This window comes from Protopterus annectens, chromosome 3.part0 (genome assembly GCF_019279795.1).
Source record: "Protopterus annectens isolate FY-2018-M chromosome 3.part0, PAN1.0, whole genome shotgun sequence".
NCBI classification, from domain to species: Eukaryota; Metazoa; Chordata; order Ceratodontiformes; family Protopteridae; genus Protopterus; species Protopterus annectens.
The window spans coordinates 803,913,743-803,931,392 of NC_056731.1; the positions used below are offsets into that span (position 1 = coordinate 803,913,743).

A 17,650-nucleotide genomic window follows, 5' to 3' on the forward strand; every position below is an offset into this window, starting at 1 on the left:
ACTCACTTTACCTTATTGTTTAAACAGATGAGCTAAGTCATAGAACAGCTAAGTCATGATTCCAAAAAGAATATTTATGAAGTAGTGGTCACAACTATATGTGTGATTTTCACAGGAATCTACAGATACACTGGGGATCATGACACTTACTGCATGCATCCTCTGGCTGTCTCCGAACCTTGGTGACCCTCTGGTGAAGATCCTCAGTGTCTCTCCGATGCATGCCGTTGTACCTTTGGCAAACCTGCGGAGTGCAGTAAATGCCAGTTTGATGTTGGTGTTCTATTGCAATCCAGTTTCAGATGTTGATCACAGCCAAATTCTTTGGCCTTGCTTGCTTCCACTGCAGCACAGACAGTCAGCATCTGGGTGGTCTCATCCTGAGTCCAATCTGGTGTCCAGACACACTGAAGCCTCTTTGCACTAGCCATGTTGATGATGATTTTCAGATTACCAAGCTTCCAAAAATTATTCATTGAGGTCCCACTTAGTTTGCTGGTAGCAATGATGTGATCTGTAAATATATCAAAATCACATTTTAAAAGTGGTGTTTATACAATGTCATCAGATCATTGGAGGGTAATGGGTACATGCTACTCATGGTCCTGTTACATGACACCTTTTGGGTATTTGTGTGGAGCACCTTCCTGTTACACTGAGCTATCAGTTAATGTGCCAAATTTCGAAAACCCTGAATGATAATGAACCTCATTAATTATGTGTGGAGCAAATGGGACTTAAAAGTTGTGTACATTTAGATGGTCTTACTTTCAAGTATACCTGACTTATATATAGGTAGCTTCAAATGTAATATCGCACCTGCTGTCAGTGCTTTGGTGGGATATATTTCTCACATTAAGGATTTATGCCATTATAACTCCTTAGAAATGCATGTGTACATGCTCACATTGATGTTTGTCTGCAATACCACATGTATGTGACTTATTACAGGGGTGTAGGATTGACCTGTATGCATACAGGTGGGTACATCTGCATCACTAACAAGCAGGGATTTCACATATGCACTTGTACAGATAAATGTAAAGAGCCCCAGTGAACAGTACATATGGACACAATGTCAAAACATCCATATGTACTGCTGGTGACCCTGTACATTCTGTGGTATACTTATGGAAGCCAATGTGTTCTGAGAGTATCCATACATTGCATGTTCACTGATTATGTAATTAATGGATATTCACTGATATGTAGTATTATGTGTACTATAAATAGTGTCTCAATAAAAAATATATCTGTATTCATGTCTGGTTAACTTGTATTAACTTGTATTGTCCTTGGCATGCTTATGGATAACAAAGCTTTCCTTCAGTTTCTGTAAGTTGTACAATTGCTACTGCACAAATACTTGCTGACAGTAGTAGTTGTTATTGAATTTCATGTCATGCAGATGAAATGGAGATAGCATTGACTGCTCACTGTTGTTTGTGCTGTTCTTGCATAGCAGTTAGTGTTACTATGACTGCTTGTTTTTCACAGGTTTTCTATATAGGCTTGTGTTGTATATCATCTATTGACAGTACATGTCATTATTAGGATGTGTCTCATGAACTGTGGTTGTGTCATCCAACATTATTAGTTCACACATATGTTATGATGAGTATGTTAAAGTGTGAAGTGCATGCATATGGTACTGAATGTGTGGCACAGTAGCATTGTGGTCGGCCTTCCACTGTTGTGATATCCCCTGTAATGGGTTCAAATCCCACATACCACCTCTACAGGTATCACAAGTTATGATGTTGTTACATATTCAGACATTGTTTTCATATCACATATATTGTTTTATATGCACAGTACTATACAGGACAGGCACTATTTTATATATAGTTTTGCAGCACACACAAATGAAGACAAAGTCAATTGACATATGTTGCTGACATAATCATGCCCATATGTGGGCCCCTGTGTGTATATAACTGTCTTCCAGATGGTAAATAGACCCAGAGACAACAATTTTTTACCACAAGAGAATGAAATCATGATTGATGCTTTGCACCAGCATAGATTTAGACTTCTTAGACAGGCAGGGAATACTGTTTGGTGGAATACTGAGTGGATTGACCTTACCAACATGATAAATGCTGTGGAAGGTTACAGCAGATACCAGGAGGATTGTCCCTGATGGTGTCGAGCCAACAGGATACACTGGTACGACAGGTCAAGGGATGCCTCCAATGGTGACCCACCACTGACTCCCCCAGACAAGTTGACACAGTTTCTGACATTCCTGCATACAACAAGGGATTACTGATGTATACCTGGTTATGGAATTGAAGCAGGTATGCCAGGCTGCACATGTATGTGGTACTTTGCAGAACATTGTTGCATATAGAATACTTCAGTGCAGATTGTTGTAGCATGCATATTCACATATTGTTATTACTGCACTGTAGCAGCAGCTCTGTGCTGTGCACATGGGTGCACACATGCTGACAACAACCAAGGTAAGTGCAATGGCATGTTATTGTACAAGTGCAGTACATACATAACACTTTTAGCAGCATGTGTAATGTTGTCCGTATTCATTTGCACAGGTCTATCCACTTCTGCACAGCAGCAAGACATGACAGCTGAGCGTCTTCATATACTCTTACTGTGACTATTACCTGTTATTGCCTCTACCACCTGTCATGCTAGTGGTGTATACTGACATTTTAATGTTTCCAAGCCATTGTAACTAAAGATACATCTTCAGGAGACATGAGCTGTGCAGGTGCAGTGAAAGAACAAGTATGGTTTCCCACCATGTTCATAGATGGCAGCACTGTGTAGCACACCTGTGTTGTATGCAATGACTAGAACAAGCATGGACTCCCACCATGTTCATAGATGGCAGCACTGCGTAGCACACCTGTGTTGTATGAAAGGAATATCACTTTTTTCATACATGCAGACATCTAGTCAACATGTGCACTATATGTCAAGTATCACCATATAGGTTCATAGAACAGTATTAGGCTTACTGCCCTTGTGGGCCATTTAAGTCTAGCCAGTTACCCCACATAAGAATCAATCCCTGCACCTTGTGTCTGTAAGGTAAACAGCTTAACCATTATACCAACCTCCCTCCCACTCCGGTTACTGTTGTGTATATGACATCATGCACTGCTGCCTGCATTTATGACTCTATTGCATACCCACATGTCATGCTTGTTTTGTATTTTCCCACAACAGGATCTGAATTTTGAAAGGTGACACACTCACCACAGAGGGAGGATGTAACTGTTATGCTATTTCCTCTGTTTCCTATATATCAGTGCTGTTACTCCTATTGTTGGTCTCCATTAATACTGTGTCCTTCTACCTTTGCATAGGACAACTGCCATTGGCAGGTCAGTTGCAACCAACCAGTATGTGTATATATTACCTACTGTGTGTTATATCTTTGTTGGAATGATACATGCTTTTTTGGAATGATACATGCTTAATAATACCGTCTGGATGCCTTTCTTTCCCTGCAACAGTTGCATTTCAGACCTTACCTCTGGTGCTGGATTCCCACAAGGACATGTCAGGTGTGTCTTTTCTTGTTATTCCTCATCTATGTCATGTATGTTGTATATGTAACATAATTGTCATCTCACTGTTACATAGATGTTCTATGGGCCACATTTGGATACAAATTCCTGGTAAGTCCTTAACATCTGTAACACTGTAGTAATATAATTGTGCCATACTTCACTACTGAACTCCAGCATGTGATATATATGTGAGCTTATCTGATCTGTGTCATCTGCCTCTCCTTTTAGCATGTACACTGCCTGCATTCTCATTTAGGCCATCCCCTTATCCCTAGGTGGGATGTGATGGGTCCCACTGTGCTAGCAAGGCTCCTGGAACACAGGACTCAGTTTAGGTGATACAGCCCAGACTGTCATGTGGATGAGGCTGTAGCCTCAGATGTGGAGGAAAACATGTTCAGCCACTCTGATGATGTGGTGACATCAGATGTTGGACAGGACGATGCCTGTGCACCACAGTCCCATGTTGAGTCTGCTGGGACATTTGATCCACTATGTTCTGTAGTGTCATTCTGACCCTGTGGCAATGATGAATGCTGTGTAAACCACTGACACTTCCCCAGAATAGAGTGATACTGCCCAGTGCAGTACATGTAGACCTGTAGCTGGTGTGCATGGGTGTGTGTCAGAGGGTGTCCACTTACTCCTACAGGCAAATAAACATTCCCAGCAATGTCATGGATCTGACATTTGTGTATTTGCCAGTGCCATGGATCATGTTGCACACCAGCTGTGTGTGTTACAGGAAGGACAGGCGTGCAGGCACAATGAGGTCTTGGTGGCATTGGCTTCTCAGAATGACAGCATGTTATCTATGGCATGACCTGTTAAAACTCTGATTATGGCAGTGCTACAGCAGTACCATAGTACAAACTGGGTTTTGTGTACCCTGAGTGTGCTTAGCTAAATGCCACATGGAAGAGAGAAAATCCCCTCAATATACCAAGCCTGGTCCATCAAGCATCAATGTCTATGTTGCAATGTGCATGCATATCTGCAGCTGGCCAATCCAGTATGGGCCCAGCAGTCACAACCAGTCAACTCAAACCCATGTTCTTTCCCACAGTGTGTCTCCACATGTTGATGTTGCCTCATCAGTCTCCTCTGTAGAGCAACATAGGCCAAGTGTTTCTGTATGTGGCAGGGGCAGCCAGGACTTTAGCATTAGCCATCAGTATGGGCAACCTAGACTACGTCAAAGTAACACTGACATTTGATCCACTATGCTCTGTAGTGTCAGTCTGACCCTGTGGCAATGATGAATGCTGTGTAAACCACTGACATTTTCATCTCTCTGTTGTTGTTGTGAAGTCTGTCGTCAGGGGAGTCTGTCACTACTTTACATTATTATATGTTACTAGTGATATTGACAACAGTTCTGCAGTATATGCTGACTTGCTTTCCTGTTTACATCATTTGCTAGTGAAGAGATAGGGATAGAGTTCACAGAAGTATGCCCCTTGTTGTCTACCATACACACACACACACACACACACACACACACACACACACACACACACACACACCACTGTGAGTCTGTATGCATATCTGTGTCATTTGTGGCCTGAGTCGATAGCTCCTGCCATGATTGCTTTGCATTCATATTGTTTTACGTTATGATTGCATTGTTATGAATGATGCTCAGTGTGTATAGCTACTGGGTAATTTCCATTAGATGCAATTGATGCTGTTGCTGTGGGGCAACACCTGAACACCAGTGTTTAATCAGTGTACTTCATTACGTGTGGCTTGTCATCACTCAAAGGTGTGCGTCAGATGCTGCCATGTTGCCTGAGCCAGGACCTGTGGTTGCATCCTCTATTGCCCACACCTATTTCTTCCAACCCCTGCATTCTCCTGCTCCTCCTCTGATAGCTCTGAAATGTCACCTTCAGACATCTGGGGTCACCTGCAGAGGGCAAACTGCCATGTGTGGTTGTTTGCATATTGTGAAGCATGGCACACACATTAATCATCTGTGCGCCTTTTCAGGTATGTATTGCAGTGTGCCCCTGGATGTGTACAGATATGCTGTGTGATCTATTGTAGGCGTCCTCAGTGGGGTTGTATGGCTCTCTGTATAGGGCCATTAGCCATGGCTCAAGTAGATACCCATAGTCACCTGTTGAGGGGGGTTGACCACATATGTTGTTATCATGCGTAAAATTGACAGGGATGTGTTCAGCTTACATCCTAGCTGTGTTGCTGTACTTACCTATTAATAGTCCCTCAGAAATTTTGCTGTGTATGACACAGCCCCCAGACTACATTCCCTCCATATGGCAGCATTGTGGACTCTACCAGGTGTGTCACCAATATATTTGATATGCTGCAATCTACTGTGCACACCACCTGACAGCTCATTGATGGCTACTCCTATTTATATATTTTTCTGCTTCTGGTTCCATGGGGGTCTTAATAGGGATGTGAGTGCAATCTGTTGCAACAAGAATATTGGGGAAGTTGGTGATGTTATAGAACTGGTGCATCACGTTTTGGTGCTCCATGGGTATAGATGGGAAGTGTACATGTTAATCTACCTTGGTGTACATTCCTGCCAGGAATTATGTGAGGATGCAACTGGTAGCTGTCTGTGACACTCCTACAGCATCTTCCATATGCCACTGAAATGTTCCAGACACCAGTACACCTAGGCACAAACAGACTTGGGTTTCAAGGGATATGGGGTTGCCACACAATGTATGCACAGACATGTGTGGGGTGGACATATCACACACAGCCTGCACTTGCTCTCTTTCTAAGTGGTACCTGTCAATAATGTCTTGATCTAAAAGCTGGCTTAGTTGTAGGCTGTCTGACTGTCTAGATGGCTGCCTTCTAGGACACAGAGCCATATCATCCTGTATGACTTGAATACCACAGCCTGTTGCAGTTCATTCACTTCGGTTTGCATTTTTTTTTCAGTATTGATACAAATTCCATAGGATTTCATGGGTGATAGCTTCCTTGCCTTGTGTCACAGTATGGCATTCACAGTTGATTTTGGAAACAGAGTTGGCAAAGCACTTGTCAAATTTAAGTTGCATTGGGACATACTTTGTGGTTTGGAATCTGATGGGCATGCATGGAGTCCATAATTATCCTTATGATGAATAAATAATTACTCAGACTAATTCCAGTGAGTCTTCTGAAATTATGTCTACAGTGAAAGTCTTCCTTCGGTGTTCTGTACTGAACACAACTATCTTTTGGAATCCAATCCTACATTTTCTTGTCTTTGAAACTCGGCTACACTGCAAAATCCTAAAGCAAACCATGCATTTGACTACTTAGCACATAAGAACTGCACTGAAGAGAATTTCATGTTTGCAATGCTGTCCATATGTGTAAATGAATTTCAAGAACTCCACAGTCACAAATCTTAGCTTATCAGTGGTTAACATTTGGTGTCCTGGCAAATATGGAAGTTGGTATTACAAACAATATATGTAAGCTGGACTACAGATGTCCATTAGAAATAATGCTTTGTTTAACACAGAGAATTTGATGACTCTCTGAGGGGAAACACATTATGCAATCCATAATTTCCATAAATAATGCATAAAAATGAGTTCTGGGATTGTGTAAGTGTTTGTAAATGTGCAAACCATAGATAAGTGGCACATTGGGGTCATATGTAAAGTAGTAATGCATAGCAGCAAAAATCCTAGAGAAGCACTTTTTTGACAGAAACTGTATTGTGAAAAAATGACTTATGCAATTTCATGTAAAAAAGTTGTGCAAAATGGGTGCAAATTTATTTTCCATATCCAAAGATATTTATTTACAGCAGAAAGAAATATGAATTTACACTATAATAAGAGTGTTTTCCTTATGTTTTTGTGTTTGTGTCTTACTGCTTTGCTCATATTTAAATTATCATCTGTTTGCTTACACTGTTGGTCCAGATGGAGAGATGAAAAGTCAGTAAGCAAAGGAGAGTAGTAGTGCTGAAATCAAATTCATCCTCAAGTCTTGGTGAGTACCTTCGCGAGGTGGACCCTGTTTTTCACAAAATCTCACCAAGGCGACACTGATATATAGACTGTATTTATATAGCATATATCATGGACAGAAGTAAATCAAAAATAAAAAAAAGATAGCTGGGTGCACAAGACCCAGGATAAAAAGTGCCCAATTGTGGTAGGTGAACTGGTGCCAGGACTGGAAAAAATGACAGTGTAGAATCCTCAAAATACGGAAACATTCCTACAATAGGGCCAGGCTAGGCTCAGGGGAGGATGCCCCCCCCCCCCATTGTAGAAGGAAGTAGCAGTCCACAAAAACGACAAAAACTGATTGGCCAAAGAAGAGCCATAAAGACGACAGAGTGGACTTTTGAGGATAAGAAAGAAATTATGTATTGTTACTATTACGCAAAAAGCCCATCATTTCCAGACACAAGATATACAAAATGATTAAGAGAGAAATTAGAGGAAAGAAAAATACTTCCACAGGAAAAACTGTTGCAAGCTTCAAAAAAAAATTGTTTTCATTAATACAACAGATTTTCGAAAAACAGTATATAGATCAAGTAACTTTGATCCCTCTGGAAAAAGAAGCCTCTGAGGAAGTGAGAAAATATAAACAACAAAACCTAGAGATATTTGAAAAATGTATAAAAGAAATATGGACATGGGAAAGAAAGAGAGATCTGATATGGTGCAATATTTATGCAAAGGAGAAAGCCAAGTTAACTAATATGGAGAAGGCAGTCTCAAAGATATTCGAAGAAAATGACAGGCAAAGGCATTCAGATATGGAAAATTTCACAACAAAAAGACTAAAAGCACAAAGATTCAATGTAGAAAAGATGATTAGTAAAGCAGAAGTTAAAGAAATAGAACTTGAAGTTATGGAGTGTCTGCGAAGTGAAGGATTTAATGAAGGTCTAAAACAGATTACATTACAGCAGGATGGAGTGAGTCCTCAGAATAAGGAAAAGCAAGATCAGGAGACATGTGAAGAAGAAATATGGACAGGGGAAAGGAAAAGAGAATTAATATGGTGCAATATTTATGCAAAGGAGAAAGCAAAACTAATATAAAAAGAGCAGCACCAAAGATATTTGAAGAAAAATATAGGCAAAGGAATCCGGATATGGAAAACTTTACAATACAAAAAATAAGAAGACTAAGAAAAAAAGTAGAAAAAGAGATGAGTAATGGAGAAGTCAAAGAAATAGAAAATGAGGTAATGGAACGATTGCAAAGAGAAGGATTCAGTGTAGTAAATCAAATGCAGAAAGCACCACAACAGGATAGAGCAATGGCTATCCAAATTAAGGGGAAACCAGTGGAACAGGAAGTAACTGGTCAGGTACCATATCAAGATATTTTGGAGCCTTCCACAGGAAACCAGTATAAACATTCGCTTGAAGCTAGACAGTAAGGAAAGGAACAGGAAACTGTGGAAACTCTTGACGCAGTCAATGTTGAGGAGAGATAGGCCAGTGAGTTCTCATATGACAGAACAACAGATGACACAGGATGAAATTGAAGAGAATGTGTCACAGGAAGATGCTATAGAACTTTCTAATAGCATGCCCATAGGAAATGGAAAACAAGGGATGTGCCCTCAGTATGGAAGAAAAGGAGTCAAGAGAAGAGTTGCTTGATTTAATAGACAAAGATAGATATATCAAGATCAATGAGAAATAGACTGAAGAAGGTTAATAAAACCCCAAAAGTCAGAAACTTGATAAAACAAATGAACACAGTAATTAGGACTGTCCATAGAGACCTATGCGATATATCAGAAGTAAACAAAATATATTATTGTGCTGCTAAATTAATAACTGATAAAGTTCTACCAAAGGAACATAGGGTAGCGAGGGAAATGGGGGCGAAAGCGAATACCATTATGGAAATATTGAATAGAGAAAACTATAAAGCAGTTAAGACAAGAAGTATCATTGTTAGAAGATTATAGAAGAGGGAACACATCAACAAAAATATTAAGAAAGATAGATGTGATAAAAGCAATGCGCAGTATTAGAACAGACCAGGATCTATTATGCACTACTGGAGATAACAAACTAAAAATGTCAAAACCGGCAGAAAGACCTAGATGATATGAAGATAAATATAAGGGAAAATCACAAAATAAACAATTTGCAAAAAAGGTCATGGTGGTGCAGGGGTTAGCATTGTCGCCTCACAGCAAAAGGTTCTCCCGTTCGATTCTCGGTTGGAACGCCTTCTGTGTGAAGTCTGCATGTCCTCCCCGCGGTTGATTGACATTAAAGACATGCAGGTAGGTGCGATCATGAATGGGTGTGCCTTCTTTGAGGGTTGGGCATTGGGCTGGCAACTTGGCACCGTAAAAATTCACTGCCAATCATGAGCGGACCGGAGTTCTGCTGTGGCGACCCCTAACCGGGAAAAGTCAAAAGACTGATGACCCAAAAAGTTTTATAGAGAATTGGGAAATAAGGTAAAAGGAATCGATAGACCACAAAAAAGAGGAAGTAGATAAATTTTGGAGAAGTACCTATGAAGATCCTGTAGAACATAACAAAGATGCTAAATGGATAGAAGAAGTAAAGGAAAGAATAAGAAGTTTAAAGGTACAGGATAAGAAATGGGATGAAATAACAGCCAGAGAGATTGAAATAAAGTTGAGAAAAGCCTCTAACTGGAAAACCCCAAGCCCAGATGCAGTACCTAACTTTTGGCTTAAAGTATTAACTTCTTTGCACAAGGATCTAGCCATGAGTAAGAACTATTTATATGCGCAGTCCGAACATACACCGCACTGGTTAACAACAGGAAAAACAACACTGTTACTTAAGAGTGAACCTGCAAGCTACCCTAAAAATTATAGACCAGTAACTTGTCTTCTGACGACATACAAAATATATACAGGAATTGATGCCGACAGAGTTTATAGTCATTTAGAAGAAAACTCAATTATGGCAGTAGAACAAAAGGGCAATAAAAGAAATTCATATGGAACACAGGACCTTTTGTTGCTAAACAAAGTTATAGTGGAGAATTGTAAGACGGGGAAGAACCTAAGTATGGCATGGATTGACTACAAAAAAGCATGTGATAGTATCCCACCATTCATGGATAAAAGAGTGCTTAAAATGTATAAGATACACCCTACATTGATTGACTACATTATAGTAACCATGAAACAGTGGCAGGCCACTTTGCAATTAAGCCATGATAAAGGACATATTATCCCAGGGATAAAAATTAAAAGGGGGATATTCCAGGATGACTCTCTGTCACCCTTGTTATTCTGCCTTGCCATTAACCCATTAAGCTGTTTACTTAACAGCTTAGGCCACGGCTATAATTTGGCTTCTAGAAAACAACAAAGTCTAATGACTTCTCATCTTCTCTTTGTCAGTGATTTAAAATTGTATCGCTCATCAGATGAGGAACTGAAAACACTGCTGCAGGTTGTCAAAACTTTTTCAGATGATATTGGAATGTCATTTGGTCTTGATAAGTGTGCAAAAGCAACCTTTAAAAAATGAAAATTGCAGCACCAGGAAAACATCAGTTTGAGACAAGAATGTGATATAAAAGAACTTGAGCAAGAGGAGGTGTATAAATACTTGGGAATTGATGAAGGATCAGTGATAAAACATGAATAAATGCAAATAAAGCTCAGTAGGGAGTTGTTTAGAAGACTTAAATTCAAGCTATATAATCAATTTACTCTTCCTGTCCTAACTTATAGTTTTGGAGTGATTGACTGGCCCCAAAAAGTGTTGGATAGATTGGATATTAAAACAAGAAGGATGCTTCATGCTCACCAAATGATTTATAAAAATCAGTGTATACCAAGATTATATATTCCCCGTTCTGAAAGAGGGATGGGCCTCCTTGAAATTGATTACATATATTGATCTGCAATCGTGGTACTCCACACATATTCACTGACCTCACAAGATCCAAATGTGGTGAAAGTTTTGAAACATGAGGAGAATAAATCTAAGATGACATCTCTGCTTAATTTAGCAGAAGCATGTCGATGTCAAGCAGGAATGGAAATCAAACCAGAAGTGGAGAAAAAACAGGCAGCAACTGAATGTGCTAAAAAATAAAAGAAAGAATATAAGGTGAAGGATCAGGTGAGAAGGCAAGAAATGTGGAAAAAACATAAATATAGTTGCAAGTATAGAAAACTCCTGGAAGAGCCTCATGTTGATCAAGAATGAATGCAGGAATGGTTAAGGAGAGGTGAATTTACATCAAGAAATGAAAGGGTAACATTGGCAGCCCAAGATAGTGGGCTACGTACACACTGGTTTACTAAGTCCATTGAACATGTGGGAGAAACAGACATATGTAGGTTTTGTGGAACCGAACTGGAAACAAGTCAAACACCTTATTGTTGGTTGCGACTCTCTAATGGCAGAGGGACTGCATACTGAAAGGCATAATAATGTGGCGAGATTGTTACACTGGAGATTGTGCAAACATTATAGTACTGAAGTGGCTGAAAAACACTGGAAACATGAGCCACAGAGAATCATAGAAAATTATGAAGTTTACATCACATGGGATCACCCAATACCAACAGTCCAAAAGATAGATGCTAGAAAACCAGATATAGTGGTCCAAGAAAAGAAGCTAAAAGTAGCATTGATCATTGAAATCGCCACACCTAGTGACTACAGTGTCTTGCGTACAGAGAGACACAAAGTCATAAAATACCTTAATCTGCAGGCAGAAATGAGAGCCATGTGGAAGAAAGATACCCAGACAGTTTCAAGAGTAGTAGGAGCAACTGGTCTTATAAAAAATAATTTACAATCGTATTTAAATATGTTACCAATTCATGTAACACTGTAAGAATTGCAGGAGTCATTACTGGGAACATTGCGGGTGCTGCAAAGAGCACTTTTGGCTAACATCAAAGAGTGAAACAAAACTAATTTTGTGAACTTTAATCATACTTTGACTTAAGAATGGGGTCCATTCCCATCATGGTATTAGAAACCCAAAAGACTTGGAGAAATAAAAAAACAATTGACATCTTAGTATGTCAAACATATTTTGTGACATGTACTTTGATGGCTCCTTTGAGGCTATGTGAGCCAGAGAAAAGAGACAGTATTTTGTTTTTTATGTTTTTTCTTTTAAGATTTTCATGTGAAGGTATATGATCATGACTAAAGCACCATGCAAAATGTTTTTAAATGTTGTGTGATATTTTTGTTGTGAGATTTTATACTGCATTATTATTTTGCCTGCAATGTTTTGGGGTAAAATCAGAGACGATTCTAGCACTAGGCAACTTAGGCAGCTGCCTAGGACCAGAGAGCTGGTTGTGGAGCCCACTGCTGACTTTAAAATACTTAAAAATACTCCATGGATGGCTTTAAAACATGTTCGATTAAGGAACTGAGAGCTGACATCAACACTCGTGCTGAATGGAGATCCAAGAGATGACATATGCACTTGGGTAGAACCACGGAAGAGAGAGATATCCAGCATGTATGGAATTAAGGGAAAGCTCTGCTCATTACATCAGTGAGTGAGAGATTTTGATTTAGGAACAAAAGCCAGGCAGTGTTTTACATGGCACAACTTTATACCAGGAGATTTGATTATTGTAGCATATAAACAAGATGTGTGTGCATGTGTAATGCCCTAATTAGATGCACTTTTAGTTAAGTGATTTGCTCTAACTCAAACCCTACAACCTTATTCATAAGGAGCAAGAGTTTTAGTCTTCCAAATCAGCTACCAGGTCTCCTTCCAAACTTTCTTTCTTGTGGTTTGCAGTCTGTCAGTGCTAATTTATTTATTTATTTACATTTGTTTAACCAGGATAGTCCATTCGGCCCGAAGAACCCATTTTCAATGGAGTCCTGGGGATAAAAGCTCCACATACAGATTACACAAGGATGAGGATATACATATACATTACATTTGAGTTAAACTTTGTACAATGCATGTGATTAAACATGTAGAGAGTCAGTTCGTATGCTGGTAGCCAATGAGTAATGCTACCTGGGATTTTGAGTGACAGAAGAGAAAAGTAGTAGTGTAAAGAGTAGGTTATGAGGGGTGAGATCAGTATACTGGTAGCTCAAGAGTAGTGCTACCTGGGGTATAGAGTGAATGAAAAGAAAGAGTAGTAGAGTAAAGAGTAGGTTATGAGGGGTGAGAGCAGGAGCATGCCCATGTGGAGGTTAGATGGGAGTGGAGTGATTTTTTAAAGGATGGGAGGCTTGTAATGGTACGAATGGAGGGAGGAAGGGAGTTCCATAAGCGTGCTAGTGAGAAGGACAGGAGGTTTTGTCCAGGAGGGTGGAGGGGTCTGTGAATTTCTATGAGGTTTTGATTGTTTGATCTTAGATGTCGTTGAGTGTGGTGCATTTTAAAGGTAGAAGAGAGTGCGGGGCAGAGGGATGGCTGGAAAATCAGTTTGTGAGCATATGTGAGTTGGGTGTAGGAGAGGTAGTTGGGTAGTTCTAACCAGTTCAGTTTGTGGAGTGGTTCACAATGGTGGGATGATGATTTGTTGCAAGTGGCGAATTTGGCAATTTTATTGTAACAAGAGGATAGTTTGTTTTTGAGGGAGGATTGTAGGTTAGAAAGAAGAGGTGCCCCATAGAGAAGGGAGGGTAGGAGAAATGTTGTAGAGAGAGTAATCTTAGTAGCTGAGCTGAGGAATCAATTGTGACGGTAGAGCATGCCAAGTTTTTGGTGGGTTTTCTTTATGTTTTGTAGTAGATGGGAACTGAATTTAAGCTTGTCATCAATTTGAACTCCTAATAGTTTGGTTTCTGATACAAGCTCAAGGGGGATGTTATTTTGGCTGGAGATGGAGAATGATTTATGATCAATGTTAGTGGTTTTTGAAGGAGTAAATATCATGAGTTTGGTTTTAGCAGCATTAAGAGCTAGATGGTTGTCTTTCATCCACTTTTCAGTGGTGGAGAAGGCTTCCTGGGTTAGCTTTAAAAGAGTTGGGATAGATGAGGCAGCGCAGATGATTGTGGAATCATCTGCATATTGTATAATGTTAGCCTGAGGGATAGCATGGAAAAAGTCATTGATGAAAATATCAAAGAGAAGGGGGCCCAGAATAGAACCTTGTGGAACACCTGTTGGGGTATTCAGAAAGGAGGAGGTAGCTTTTTTCCACTTGACTGCTTGTTGTCTATTGGAGAGATAGCTGTTAAACCACTTAAGTGAAAAGAGAGAAAGGTTTAGATTAGATAGTTTAGTAAGAAGTAGGTTATGGGAGATAGTATCAAAGGCCTTAGAAAGATCGAGAAGAATGGTAGATACAATGAGTCCAGAATCTCTAGCTTTATTCACAGTTTCAAGGAAGGATAGGAGGGCTGTCATAGTACTATGATGAGGTCTGAATCCGTGTTGGGTAGGGGTTAGTAGACTGTTGTCCAAGAGATGGAGAAGGAGTTGAAGGTGGATACATTTCTCAAGGACTTTAGAAATGGGTGAGAGGATGGCTATGGGACGGAAATTGGAGATGTGAGTATTATTTCCTCCTTTGTGTAGCGGGATGATGTAAGCTTTTTTCCAGGTTTCGGGAACTAAACCTTCTTGGATAGAGCGATTGATGAGGATACTGATAGGGAGGGCAGCAGCTATACTGAGGTAGTATGAGGCAATGTTGTCAGGGGCATTGGTACATGGTTTTAGTTTCTGTAGGAGTTTTCTTATAGTAGAAGTAGGAGTAGGTTTAATCAAAAATGGAGGGAGTTGGGATGGGGATGAATGAGAGAAAGGAGTTGGAGGGGGAGATTGGTTGTGAGTAGAGGGGGTAGGGGTTGGATTATTAAGTGTAAAAGAAGTAAGTTTAGAAATGGAGTCTATGAAGAAAGAATTGAATTGGGTAGCAAGATCTGTGTTTTGTATATCTGGGCTGGGGTTTGGGTTTTCTATAGTGCCAGGTTTTAAGAGTGAAGTTATACCTGTCCAGAATTTTTGTGGGTTTGTTTTATGATTGTTTTGAAGTTGGATAAAATAGTTTTGGCGGTCTTTTGAGATAAGCTTTTTTACAGAGTTACGAATAGTTTTGTATTTATTGAGGTTAGATGTGGATTTGTTTTGCTTGTATTGTGCCCATGTTTTATCTCTAAGTCACATGGTAGTAAGTGTATTTTTTGTTAACCAGGGGGTAGTTTTCCTTTTTATTCTTTTGGTTATTTATTTAGGATGTCTAGGAAGATAGTATTGAAGTGAGTTACTGCATTTTCAAGTGGTAGGGTTTTTAAGGGAAACCAGTTAATAGATTTAAGGGAGCTGGAGAAAGCTTCAGGGTTAAAGTTTTTATGGCATCTGGTAGTTATGTAGTTATGAGTAACTTGTAAGGGAGTTGGTAGACGTCAAGTGAAGATGGGAAGATGATCACTGAGGGGGTCAGGAAGGGTTCCACTGTCAATGTAGTTATGGGGATGGGAGACTAGAAACTAGAGCAAGTAGTGGAGGATTCAGCAGAGACAATCAGTGAACAGTAGAAGCCCAGGGAGAAGCAGTGGAGCAGGTAAGTAGCTTCTTAGTAAAGCAGGTACGGTATGGGAAAGAGGATAGTGAAAAGGGGAAGCAAACAGAATTAAAGTCTAAGATAGGTAGGTAGAGGATGAGAAGAGTACGGACTAGGAGCAAATTGAGAGTTATAAGAGCTGAAACTAGCAATAACTGGGGAGAGAGTGAGGGCACAAAGGCTAGAATGCACTGCCGCCTAGTCGACAGAGTAAGAGTACAGCAGGTAATCAGGAACAAAAGTAGGTAGGGAAGGATAGTTTCAGCAGTAAGGAGACTATCAGGAGTGTTTAGTCAGGGAGAGGAGCCTGGCTGCTGGCTTTCCTGTCTCAGTGGGAAAGTTAGTTTACACAGCTTTAATCACAAGACAAGATACAATGGGTCTGCTTTCAATAAGGGTCATTGGAGAAACATACTTTGCAATATCTGTGCAAACAGAAGAAAGCACTGAGCAGTAGAGACAAAAGGTCCAATTTGGTGAGACTTGAAGTGGATCAGAGGGTCCTTAGAAGCCAGGTAGGTCCTTAATTGCAAGGTAGAGATAGAATGCTAGAGGGGTGAGAAGGTAAGAAGAAAAGGTATTAATAATGCACTGGGGCAGCAATAAAGTGTCTTTAGTATACTGCTAAGATGGGATAGGTCAACAGTTCTACAAGCATTAATATTAATTATACATTCTTACAGCAAATGCTCAGAGAAATATGCTAGGTGAAAAACAAAATGCAGTCTGGCAGCAATACTAACTCATAGAGTTTCACAGTTTTGTAGATCATAACATAGATTTTGATGTAAAACCTGTTGTTCAGTTAACTTTTTTAAGTGATTAAGAGTAGTCTGCTCTTATCTCTCTCCAGTTTTGCAGAACATCTCTGATTTTTACCTCTTATTTATGCTCTCCCTTGTCCTGAACAAGTGACTTAACCAGGTAGTGTTTCGAGGCAACTGGAAATTTGGGTTAGGCTGCTTAGTGGTCTCCTGGACTGCAAGCCTTGTAGCTCATACCTATGAACCATAGTAGTTATGGTGTAAAGGAAGGAAACTGATTGTAGTAAACAGACTATCATCATATGAGCTGTGTTCTTTGGATGTCATCTCTGGTTTCCTTGTTTGCTTAAATTTGACAGTGCATTTATTATTTGACTGTGAGTAAATTTGGCAACATGGTCTATTATTTTAATGTTAATATTTTAACTATAAATACATTTTATTTAGCTTGTTTTTTTTCAGGCTCACATGTGTGAAATGTAGTGTGTTTGGGCAACAACAGTTTGTCTAGCACTTAATGCAGATGAGTAAGGCTATGAACTATTATAAGAGCTGTTTCCTTGTAGTACATGGTTTGATTCCCTCAACATCCATTTGACTTTTATGTGACTGACAAGTTATATCACTAGACAGTACTCCTGGGCTGTTCATAAAAAGGGACATGTGTCCACTGGCCTGTCCCAGGCTGTTAGCAAATGTATTACACATTTGTCTTTTAAATTCCTGAACCTTTCACAGAGATGCTAATTAGTACCTCAATATATGCTATATGAGTATGAATCTTAGTATGTCTCTTGTAGTTTAATGGGTTGCAGGACATATTTTCACTAAATATTGGAAGCGCAATTCTCGTACTAAATC

At 39.7% G+C, this 17,650-nt stretch overlaps 1 long non-coding RNA gene across 1 annotated transcript in view; it reads right to left on the reverse strand.

Annotated features, from left to right (window-relative positions):
• LOC122797285 overlaps positions 1–17,650 on the reverse strand; it is a 101,622-nt gene that overhangs the window by 25,645 nt on the left and 58,327 nt on the right. The window contains exon 2 of the long non-coding RNA XR_006364045.1: positions 151–514. This is a non-coding gene — a long non-coding RNA (uncharacterized LOC122797285). The remainder of the gene's footprint in view (positions 1–150; positions 515–17,650) is intronic.